This window comes from Plecotus auritus (genome assembly GCF_963455305.1).
Source record: "Plecotus auritus genome assembly, chromosome: 6".
Classification (NCBI taxonomy): domain Eukaryota; kingdom Metazoa; phylum Chordata; class Mammalia; order Chiroptera; family Vespertilionidae; genus Plecotus; species Plecotus auritus.
The window spans coordinates 41,418,972-41,430,973 of NC_137773.1; positions in this window are offsets into that span (position 1 = coordinate 41,418,972).

Consider the following 12,002-nt stretch of genomic DNA (forward strand, 5'->3'; position numbering starts at 1 on the left):
CGTGGGAGGGTGTGGTGTGCTACATAGGACCCCAGTGATATTTTTCTTCCTGTTTAAATGTCTTTCAAATTTTTCTTGATACAGTCAAAGGCCTAAATTTTCTTATCAGTAAAATGAGAGATTTGGACTAGTGACTCCTGAGACCCTTCAATTTCAATGTCCTATTACTGGAATGCCTTAGCCATTATCCATGTGTCTACATAAAACTCATGGAACCTTTTTTTGCTGCTGTGTCAAAACTATTGAAGTCATTTGTGTTAGTCAAACTCAGCCATATCTGTGAGTGTATCCTCTGTCTAAAAATAAGAGCAAACACAAGTTCTGCCTCTCTCTTGTGTGCATGTGTGCACACTCACACACACGCACTGGTAAATAGAAGCAGAACCTGACCACAGGTAGTGTAGGTGTATATGTTCACTGTCTCTACCAAATGTGACTTAGAGAAGATGCTGCTAACATGGCTAATATGATAAATCAGGGCAATATTGTGAAGATTTCGTAGATGGTAAAACTTGGAAAAGCTATGATTAAAGATTTCTCTAATTCTTGTAGACTTTAGATTTTCCTGCCGGGCACATACAGCAGATCTTTTCAGAGTGCTTTGTGGTTGTGGAGGAGGTTGCAGTAGTGTTGGGGATGTCCCCAGCTGGTGGAGCTGGTGGAGACGTGGAAGAGAGTAGGAATATACTGACATGTGATTTTGTTTGTTTACTTCATTCCTCCTCTGTTAAGACTAAGCTCTAAACTTTAAAGCAACAGAGAAAAGGGACAGAGCCTCTTTAACTTAGTAACTTAACAAATGGTTGTTGAATGAATAATTGAACTAACTCTCCTTTCTCTGAACATAGAGCACAGGTATCCTAAAAAGCTCTCAACCTATTTAGTTGTTTAAAAATCTACAATATTTGAAGGTGTGAAAGCATGAGTAATGAGTATGTGCAGCTGATGTTTTGAGGATAAATATTCTACTTTGTAGATTTTATCAGGTAAAACCCCATTCAGTTTAGAAATCAGCATCAAAATTTCTTTTTTATGTAAATTTGTTTATCCTCATTGCAGTGGTCTCATTTTAGCTAAAACGATATTCTTGATGGTAAAACATAAAAACAATCGCATTTCTTTGTTTCAATCTTTCTTTTCTTTTATCCTAGTCATTTCTGTAGAGTGCTGGGTAGAATTTGGGAGGGTTTCTGGTAATAACACACCTACACAGAGGTGCTGCAGGAAGCAGAAAGTCCATACCTGATACCCTCAGTAACTACGCTTGACGAGTCATATACAAACTTAGGACAGACGTTTGTTACTGAATGGGGAAGATTTATGTCCCAAATATCTTTTTCTGTACCAATAACATAACATGGATTCAAGGGGCAAAAATATCAGAGGCCTAGATTTTAAACAAACACACACATACATTTTATGCCTGTCTACATAGGTACATACGTGGTTACATATAAGGCTCAGAAGGTGGGCACGGGGTGAGATGATGAGAAAAAATAACTAATGTAATCAGCACCTTGTATGTGAGAGCCTGATGGCATCCATTCCTTTTATTGTCACAATCCTGAGAAGCAGCTTCCAGGTGAAGGAAATGAGACTCTGTAAGTGGCAGAACTCAGTTTTGAAACAAGTTTTGCCTGACTCCAAAGCTAATAGGACGTAGAGTGAGACTTCTCCTGTTGTCCCTGAACTCAACTAGGGTCCCAAAAATCAGTGAGTATGTCCACATTTTAAGATCAGAGAGCTGCCAGCACCTGGAGCCAGCCCCGTTCTCAGGGAGCTTCGCTAGCGGACAGCCCCGACCGCCCATTCCGGGCGCCGCCAGTCCTACAGCCCCTCCCCAAGAGAACTGAGGGGGGAAGGGGTATAGCTTTCCACTCCCAAAAGCGAATGGAAAGGGAAAGCGGGGTGGAGGGGGGGACGAATTTATTCTAGAGATCAGGATGTCTACAAGAGGAGAACAACGTTTTCATCTCCATAACAGGATTTGGTTCCAGAGTGGACATGTTGTTTGGCCCCCATGGGACCTGAATAGGGGCCAAGAGATGTGGAAAGAGAGGGCATGGAGAGCTCCCAGGACCCAGTTGCCTGTGATCTGTCACCTTCCGTTAGAAGACGGATCCCATGTTTGCCTGCTGACTTCACAGTTTGTGGGAAGGTGAGAACTGGGACTATCGTTTCGGGCAGTGTGTGTGTATGGGTGTGTTGGAAAGGAGGATGCTGGCAAAAAGGCCACGTATTGCAGGTAAATGCCAACAACCAGGGGTCCCTAGAATAGATGGTCAAACCAGCCCAGGATAGCCAGGGCCTAGAGGAGCTACACCAGAATAAGTGCCCCCTTCCTCATCCACTGTCCTCTCTCATTTGCAAAGGAGGCTGGGCCTCCTCCTCAGCCTGTGTAGATCTTGAACAGAAGTGTAGTTATGGTCAATTCAGAAGAGGTCTGCTGCTTGGTCCCTCCCACCCCAACTGAAGCACAGGTAGGAGAGGGAGGAGAGATGGATACCGATGCAGGTCTAGGCTGAGCTAGAGAAAGAAGATGAACTTTGAATCGAGTTTGAGAACAGGATTGAATCCTAAATGTCAGAATTAGACTGTTCTAACAACCAAAATAGGCTGAAATTTTGTAAAAACTGGCCAAGATACTGTTAAGCCAATACTGGGGCGGCGGGGGGGTGGGGGGATGTGGAGGCGGGAAGGGGGTGGTCATTTAACACAACTACCAGGAGTTAGGAAAATATAACTCTTTTATATTTATACCTCCTCCAAACAAAGGTCAAGCAAAGTGTCCCTGGATGGGTAGCTCCGTTGGTTAGAGCATTATCCTGATATGCCAAAGTTGTGGGTTCAATTCCTGGTCAGGGCACATGCAAGAATCAACCAATGAATGCATAAATAAGTGGAACAATAAATGGATCTCCCTCTCTCTCTCTCTCTCTCTCTCTCTCTCTCTAGCGCTCTCTCTCTCTCTCTAGCTCTTGCTCTATCTCTTTCTCTCTCTCATCAATAAAGAAATTATTTTTAAAAGTTAAGCATAGTCACCAAACCAATTACTCCATAATTCTTTCCTCTGTGTAACTCTGATGAGGGTAGTGAGCCACAGGCATATCTCTGGCCCCTCAGGGCCCTTTTCCAGACTTCCCCAATGAACTGGGACTCCTTGAAATTGGTAAGGTGTCCCTATTTCCTGTAGTTACTTACTCCTTATGTGTTTCTGCCTCTGTTGGGGATCTACCTCCCATTAACCTGACTTCATGGGAAAGTTCCTGGCTGGCTTTGTCACAGCTCTGAGATGGAGAGAGAGGATTCCAGCACCCTCTGCAGGACCAGTGGGTCAAATTCTTTAAAATACTCTCAGTTCAGGCATGGTGCCTTTTCCAGATGCGCCACCTCAAAGCTCACCTGCTCCCCTTCCCCTGAGCCTTAACCCACACATACTCACAGAGTCGCCCAAATCTTCAAGTAGCAGCATCTAATTTAATTTTATTGGACAATGATCACTGTGTTAGTTTGCATAATGAACGCCAATTCTCTGCCTCTTCCTGTGCCCCTGCTTTTTTGCCATAGACCTTGCAATTCTTCCCACTAAGGGAGCAGAATGTATTGCCCACCCCTTGACTTTGGGTTTAGCCATGTGACTTGCCTTGGGCAATAGAATGAAATGAAAAAGACAAGGTACCATTATAAGCCTAGGACTTAAGAGGCCTTGAAGATTGCTTTCCACAGACATGTGAGTCTTGTTTTGGTTTTAAGCCACTGAATTTTGGGATGGGGTTTAATATGGACTAAAAGCTAACTGACTAATCATTTTTATTATAGTGAAGAAAAGTGGTAGAATTTAAACCAGAAAAAAAACAAAAACAACCCTATTACTTCTAGAGTAATTGCCCCTTTGTTTGCATTTGCTAGCTTAATAAGTGATTAAATTAATTGGGATTTGTGTTATTTGCTGCAATACATGTATCTGCTGGCATAGTCTGAGAAGATGCTGAGTCTACGCTTATTCTGTAGAGCTTGGGAGGACTGCTGGGTCATTGCTGACAGCCAGGACTCCTGAAGACATTGTCACGGCAGAGGGTGCAGACACCCCCTTCATTTGGAAAGTTGCTAAGTCGGCTCGTGTGCTGCAGTCCAATTCATTTATGAGTCACTTGTTTAGAATTCAGAGTGCCTTTCCCCATAGAAACAGTAGTGTGAGGTTTTTGGCAAACTTACAACAGCCCATTGAACTGCATGCTCTAACTAAATGACACGATTACACCACAGAACACGGGGAAAGCACTTTACCTTCCACTGTTCAGGTCTCCTCTCTCTCTAGTCCCCTTTCTCCTTCTTTGCTCTTTCCAAAGGAAGAGGATCAGCCGATTGGGTAAGCCTGTTGTTTATTGGGTTTCCTTTCTGAAATGTATCCATAGGCAATGAGGGCCCGCCACTGTCTCTCAGCTGTGTGGTCCTCTCCCACATGACTGTTTGGGTTCATGGACTTGGAATCTGCTGTCTCTCTCTCTCTCCTTTCCAGACATACCTGATCCATGTTTCATATTTGAAAAGGCAGCAGAAAATCCCACTTGGTCTCATGTCTAAGATGATTTCTCCATCACAGAGTAACCAAAACCTTTAACCAGGGAGTTTAAAAAAGGCCTGTGCAGGTTAATATACCAGTGCTTCGCCCCTCTCACGGGGCTGGTGATCCTTGCTGGATATGTCATCAGCTAGAAAGCTGATGGACCAGAGGTAGCTTAGAACTCCTGAGATCCAATCCCTCTGGTCATGTTTCCTGTGGGAAATCCTTCCCATGTTCCAAGTCAGGAGGTGGGCTCAGCTCGAAGCAGCCTCCTCTAGTGTCTTCCAGGGCAGACCCTCCCACTTCACACTGACTGGTATTTTGGAAGAATCTCTGGTTTTTCCATGGAGGAGTAGTGGTCCTGTTTTGTTAGAAGATGATCATAAAAGTTGATTTTGGAGAAACTAAGAGAGGAGTTGAAAGTATATGTGTGTTCTACTTCTTCAAAATTGGCATGAAAATGCATTAACTTACTGTTCTCAGTTCAGAACTCAAGGATCTAACTGCTCCCTGACCATGGCTTCAACTGATACAAACTTCTAACACAAACACAGCATCCTTTCTGAGAGGTGTCTGACATTCTTCAAGAACATGTGAACTGACACTACTGTTTTATTCAGTTAAAATAAATTCAGTTTATTCTCATTGTTAAAACATCAAACTATTTAGCATAGACATATGAGCTTTCTGTTTTACAACTAGAATTTTCATTTTAAATTCATTCTGAAAGCCATTTCTCTCCATAATCTGTCTCATAAGAGTCTAATGTATTAAAAAGAAAGATCATGTAAATTATCATTTATTTTTCCTATAAGTTTTATAGCCAGTGAAACATATTATTGATATGCTGTGCTGTGGGGAGCAGGGACATTCTGAGAGAAGCAGGGACAAGCCCGGAAAAGAGGGAGCCCTGGCAGAATTGGATCCTGGCTCCATGTGCCAAGGGCCAGACACATCCATGCTCCCACAGTTACATGCGTGACTCAGTTCTCTTTAAAACAGATCAAAATACTCTTCTCCTTGAGTTACAGAAGTGGGCATGTGTCTAGAGTCTGGCACGACTCTTGGCCACTCCACACGTGCTCTAGTGAGAGAGCCACCAGCATCAGGAGGCCACGGCGGAGGGTGGGCCAGGTGAGGCAGCTCCTGGAGGAGGTGGGCTCCGGCTCCCACTCCTCAGCGACACCCCTCCTCCTCAGCTTTGGAGGAGGCTCGGGCACCATCCTGGCCCCGGCACCCCTCAGCATGCACCTGAAATGCATGGGCTGTTTCTTTCTTTTAGAATTCATAGAAAAGCTACTATTAGTAGTGATTACAAGTCCTAGCAAAATCTCTTAAACTGCTTATAGAATCTGGGATGCAGTATTATAAATCTAAAGAAACTAATAAATATTTCAGTACAACTTTCTTATGGTTGTTGCTATAAACAACAGCTCCTACAGAGAAGAAATGAAGGCTGTGGCCATCACAAGACAAACAGCCCGATATGTAGAAATGTTCAGGTTTCTCTGAAGGCTGCAACAACCTTAAATCCAAGTCTTTCATACGTGTTATGTATATTGCCTAATAGTGTGGCCTGGACACATCCCCACTTCCTTCAAAAAGGGAGGCAACGTAGTGATTCCTTGATATCTTATGCCAAAGGTAATGGTAGTTTATCCAAACAAATCTTATTTGAATGTAAGAAAAATGCTCTAAAAATCCAGTCTTTGAGATTAAGTGATAAAGACCTGAGACGGGAGGAGCTGGAAAACCATCACGTGCCGCATGCTGACCTGGCCCCAAGGACCTCCTCTCCCCGGGAACGCAGGGGCCCCGGCAGCACTGCCCGGCAGGTGTGTGTTGGTTCATTGCCTGGAGAGCCACCCAGATGATGGAATTATTTATAACTGGTTGCATGGATTATGTTTTAAAATATTTTTCCAGTTCCTGCTGGGTTGAGAGGCATCATATTTCAGTGGAAAGAACGAGAATGGACAGACTGGCAGACACAGAAAGAAGGAGCAAGGGACAGTGAAGGGAAAACGGATTCATGATGACACACAGATGTAAAATTCCCTAGTTAAGAAAAACGCAGCATTAAAAAAATACGTAGATAAAGAAAAGTACTGTTTGGTACTTTTCCATTAATTTTTCAAAGGTCTTGACCTCCTAAAGAAAAATTTCTGACTAACAGGGGTTTTCCTCACCGCTCAGTTCCTTCTTCTGTCGGGACCAGCGAAACAATGGTCCTATATTTGGCCCTTAGATCGCTGCCACGGAAATGAGGGGCAGACTCTCCGCCTCCTGGCTTCACTGTGGGATCCAGTGAAGAACATGATTAAGCTGTCGGAGAACCTCTCTAACTACAATTTTACCTGATAAGTAAAAGTTTCCAGAAAAATGGTGACACATATGGGAAAGTAGATTGTTTAACTCACTCTGAGAAATCCCTTTTGATTCATAGACTGTCTACATGATCGAGACAGAAGAAACCATCTCTTTCTCTAATCAGACTCTGCTTGGTTCACAGACAGGGGGCCCGGAGGGCGAATAAAGCTTCCCTGTGTTTGCATGGGGAGGGCTTGGTTAACACAGGGAACGTGGGGTCCTGAGTGCTGGGGAAGCAAAATGCTAAGTGAGGGCACAGGCAGGGACAGAGGGAATGAGAGGGAGGCACGCGGGTGCCGTTTAAACCATTTTAAAGGAAAATTAAATATCCTATTTGGGGGGAAAATCACAGTGTCAAAGAACACTGGCTTTTCACAAGTGGGCCAGAGAAGACATGGAGCCTGGGGGTCTCAACTGCAACGGACCTGAAGCTTGATTTGTGTCATTTGTTCCCAGCAAAAGAGACCTGGTTTCTCTGGGCAAGAACTCAAGCAGTCACTCCGAACCCATTGGGCAGTCCAGCCCAGCGGCCGCCAGCCTTCTGGACCGCACAGGCCACCCGCTGGGGACCGCTGGGCTAGTCCGGCGTTGGCCTCGAGTGAACGCTATTGGTGAGCAGGTCTGCGGTCTCCACACGTGGCTGCCGGGAGAACTGACTGGCAGCTGCCAGCATGTAGACAGCATTTGGAAGACTTTCCCGACACTGGTGGGATGGGAAAAAGGAGTTGCCATTTGAAAGGGTTACACCCTTTATCTTCCATTTGGGAATTTAAAGTTCTTGTAGTTAAAAATAGTCTAGCAGCTATATACTTGCTGTTGGGCATGTAAATGATCACAACCACTCTGGAGATCAATGTGGAAATATCTAAAAAAGTTGAAGATGCAGATTTTATACAACCCACCAATTTCACTATGAGGTGACTGCTATAGACTGACTGAATGGTACCCCCCACTCCCAAATTTATGTGACTGTATCTGCAGATGGGTCTTTAGTAGGTAATTAAGGTTAAATGAGGCCGTAAGGATGGGATCCTGAATCTATAGGATAAGAAGAGATAGGGAGAGCGTTCTCCCTCTTCCTGCCATGTGGACATAGCTAATAGGTGACCGTGTACCAGCCAGGAGGAGAGCGGAGTGCGTGCCAGAACCTGAGGATGCGGGCACCTGGTCTCGGACAGCTAGCTTCTAGAACTGTGAGAAAATAAACGTACATGTTTAAACCACCTGGTCTAGGGTATTTTGTTATGGCAGCCTGAGCTAAGACAGTGGCTAACCTAGGAAAGACCTTATACAGGTGTATGAGGGAAATGTAAGGATGTTCATTATAATGTTGTTCCTAATAGTAAAAATATGAGACCAGTCTAACTTCCTGTAGAGAAATAAACCATTCACATAACAGAATTCTACAGAGCAGTTGAAATGAACCTATATTAACATGTATCAATGTTAATAAATCTCAAAAATATAATGTCAAGTAAAAAAAAAATCAAGCTGTAAAAGAATATTTATACACCTGAAACAATAGTCTAAAACCTTAGGGATACACAACTGTGTGTAAAAGTACAGACAGTTGCCTGGAAATGATACTCACCAACTACTTCTGAGAAGAGAGGGGAAAATGATAGGCAAGAGAGGAACTTTTGCTCTATCTGTACGTGTTTTATTTCTTAATAAGAAATGAGATTTGTGCCAATGTCAGCAAATTGCTTGCATCCTTTAAGTCTGCCTGGTAAAGGCAGGGTGCCTGTTACATTATTTTCTGTAGGTTCCACATATTTCATAAATAGTTGTTTTTTCGTGTCATCTGGGTTTTCAGCAGTACAACAGTGCTTTTCAGCAGATCCTTTCGTATACGAGACAGATCCTTTCATATACGAGACAGATCCTTTCATATATGAGACAGATCCTTTCATATACACTGTGATAGGAAGCCCAGAGAAGTTTAGGTGACTTGGCCAAAGTGTCCAATCTAGTTAAACAGTGACCTGAGGATTGGAAGTAGTTTTCTGTCTGTTTTCATATCGTATTCTGTATGTGCAATAGAGACAATGTCTCCAACTTTATCATCTAAGCCTGAAATAATCCAAATCATGTCCAATTGCTGAAGAGCACTTTGAACCCATCAGATCTCCCCTGTCCCCCAAATCATTTCCACAGTTGATGGGTTACCTATTTTACTTACTCACAGGCCTCAGCCCTACTGGGGAGAGCTCAGATTTTCAACTTTTGGAAAAAAGGATATAAGAAAATAAGACTACTGATCTAGAAGTTTTCTGAAACAATTGAGAAGTTGGCAGAAGCTTTAAAATGGAGGTTTTACTGATTATAATGAATTTTGGCTGAAAGATTTTAATTAGGACATTACTATTCTTTGTAAGATAGATTTTTAATACTGTTCAACATAGATGTACAGCAGGAGAATAAGCAGTTATTTATACTCAATTTCCAAATTAGTCCAAATAATTGCATTTTTGAAAAATGGATGGCATGTGGATTCCATGAATAATATGGAAACAATGGGTAGGAAATATTCAAGGACATTATGATTAACTTTTATTGCTACAATGACTAACTAATCCAGACAAACATAAGCATGTTTCACACATGCTCTTTATCCTGTTTTACATAGTTGGGGTAAAGAATTTTGCGGCATTAATTAGGTAGTGTCAACCCCCTTCCAACACCTGGTGAAATTTTTTAACCTACATTTCATGAAGAAGTAGGTAAATAAAAGGACTTAAGGAGGAGGACTGGACTTATTTTGAGGAATAACAATAAAATACAACTTATACATTATTCCATGCTACATATTTACCAAAAATACACAGCTGGGGGGAGGTACACACACTACATGCTAAGCTAGGCATAGGTAAGAAAATGCTCTCTACTCTTACTCTTTCTGGGTTTTGCTGATCCTCTACAGCGCATCCCAGGGTATTCTCATCCGTGGCTTTCGTCATCAGAGTCCTTTTCTATTTGCCAAAAAAAAAAAAGCCTCAGCCTCCTGCTTGTCTGATTGTTCAAATTCATTTAAAATACTATCTTCATAAGAGTGTTCCTGAAATAATCTCGGCTTTCCACATGCTGGACAACACGTTTGTGTGCCGTGTCCTCTGGCCAGATGCCTCTATGACGTTCCCTGCCGGGTTGGTGGAAGGGACGCTGTCACTAGGCCTTTGGGCAGGAAGAGGGCCTTTTGATGGAGTTAGAGTGAAAACACCAAGGCCATGACGCTTCTTGCATCTCACCATTGAACACTCCTCAGGACACGGCAGTTCCGGGTGTTCACTAAGGAATAGTATGGGGGTTGCTACTCACATTTATAGGTTTCTTTAATTTCATAATTCTTACATGGTTTGATATTTGATTTAGCCACAATATATTTCCAAGAGAAGTAAAAGGTACTTACGTATATCTAATAAGAAGACAGAAAGAAATAATGTAACACAGTGTACCTATGTATGTTTTCACTCGCTTAACACTCATTTAAAGGACCTTATTCCAGAACATAATTTATTTTGATCAGGGGTGTTCCTTTGTTTGCACATAGTTAATTCTTTTGAATATGTTACTTTCCCCCAAACTGAGTCTATAGATTTGAGTTATTAGCTTTTTTGTTAAGTGAAAAAACAACAACAACTGTTCCATTCTCAACGAAACTTGTGTATTTGGAGCTTGAACAAATTAAATAAGTCTTCATTTTTGAAGACTTCAGAGCCCAAATGTGACTTTCTATTCAAAAGATGCTAAGTATACAGTGTAACCAACACCCTTCCTTCCTTTTTGATGTAGTATTGTAGAATGCTTATTAGTATCACTTGGGCACCATATTTATAAATATTTAGGCAGATTACATAAAACAAACTTGGACATATATTCCTAATTTATTTTCATAGTAGCTTCTTAACCTAGTTTTTAAAAGCATTTGAATTTGTTACTTCTTTTATTTAAATTATAAAATTTATGTTCATAAAAATTCAAACCATACATAGGTATGCTGAATAAAAAGCATACATATTCACCCTCTCCAAAATCTTCAAAGAACATTTTTCCTCCCTGATAATTCCATGGCATACATTTTTAATAGTGCCAGTTTGGTTTAAGTGAAATTTTTGACTTTTCATTAACATAACTAATTAGTTACCAAGGAAGGGGATTTAAGAATAATACAATTTCTATAATTCTTTTCAAGTTATGCTTGATAAATGACATCTTTAACTTTGATCTTTTTAAAAATCCTTCTACTAATTTATGTTGATTAAATAAGCATAAATCAGAGCACACCTTCACTCACCAAACTGAGGTAAGCCCTCAACGCCCTCTAGTGGTGTGACCTCCATGCTCCATCTCGTGTGATCAACCCACTGATTTCAGTGGGTAACATTCTGAATGTTAGACTTGTACTTCCCTATTACATTCATTTGCCAAATATTTAAACTTATACTTAAAACTTTCTGGTTAAAATGAGCCATCACCAAGAAAGCAAGGGACAATGATTTTGGGAGGCAATGCCCATTATAAAATAACAAGTAATAACTTTTATCACTATAATCTCTGATCTTACAAGTTATTTGCTCATCTTGACTGTCTAATGTTGACCACAGCATGACTCCCTGCTATTGAATTTACAAAGACTAATTACAAAGACTGTTAATTTTTTAAAACTATCTTTTTCTTTGATTTCACTTCTCCAGATTTATCACTTTCCTTACATCTGACTTCACACACTTTTCTGATCAAGAAAGATTCACTTTCCTGCTTCTCTGCCTATAAGAATATGGGCTGTTGCCCCTTCTGTGTGAAGATAACACCTGGACAGGAGTGCTGAGAGCCGAGCAGGGGTTGAGAGCCCTGGGATTGAGGAGGAACAGCAGGCCTCACAGTGTCCAGATGAGCCATTGGCTGTCCACGTGATGATAAATTAGTCACTTAAACCCTCTGTCCTCATCTGTAAAATCAGAATGCTGATAACAGTATCCAGTAGGCATAGAAGTTAATAAGAAAACCCATGTGAAGGAGGGAGAGCGGTGCCTAACACACAACAAGCACTCGGTAACTGTCACAGTGA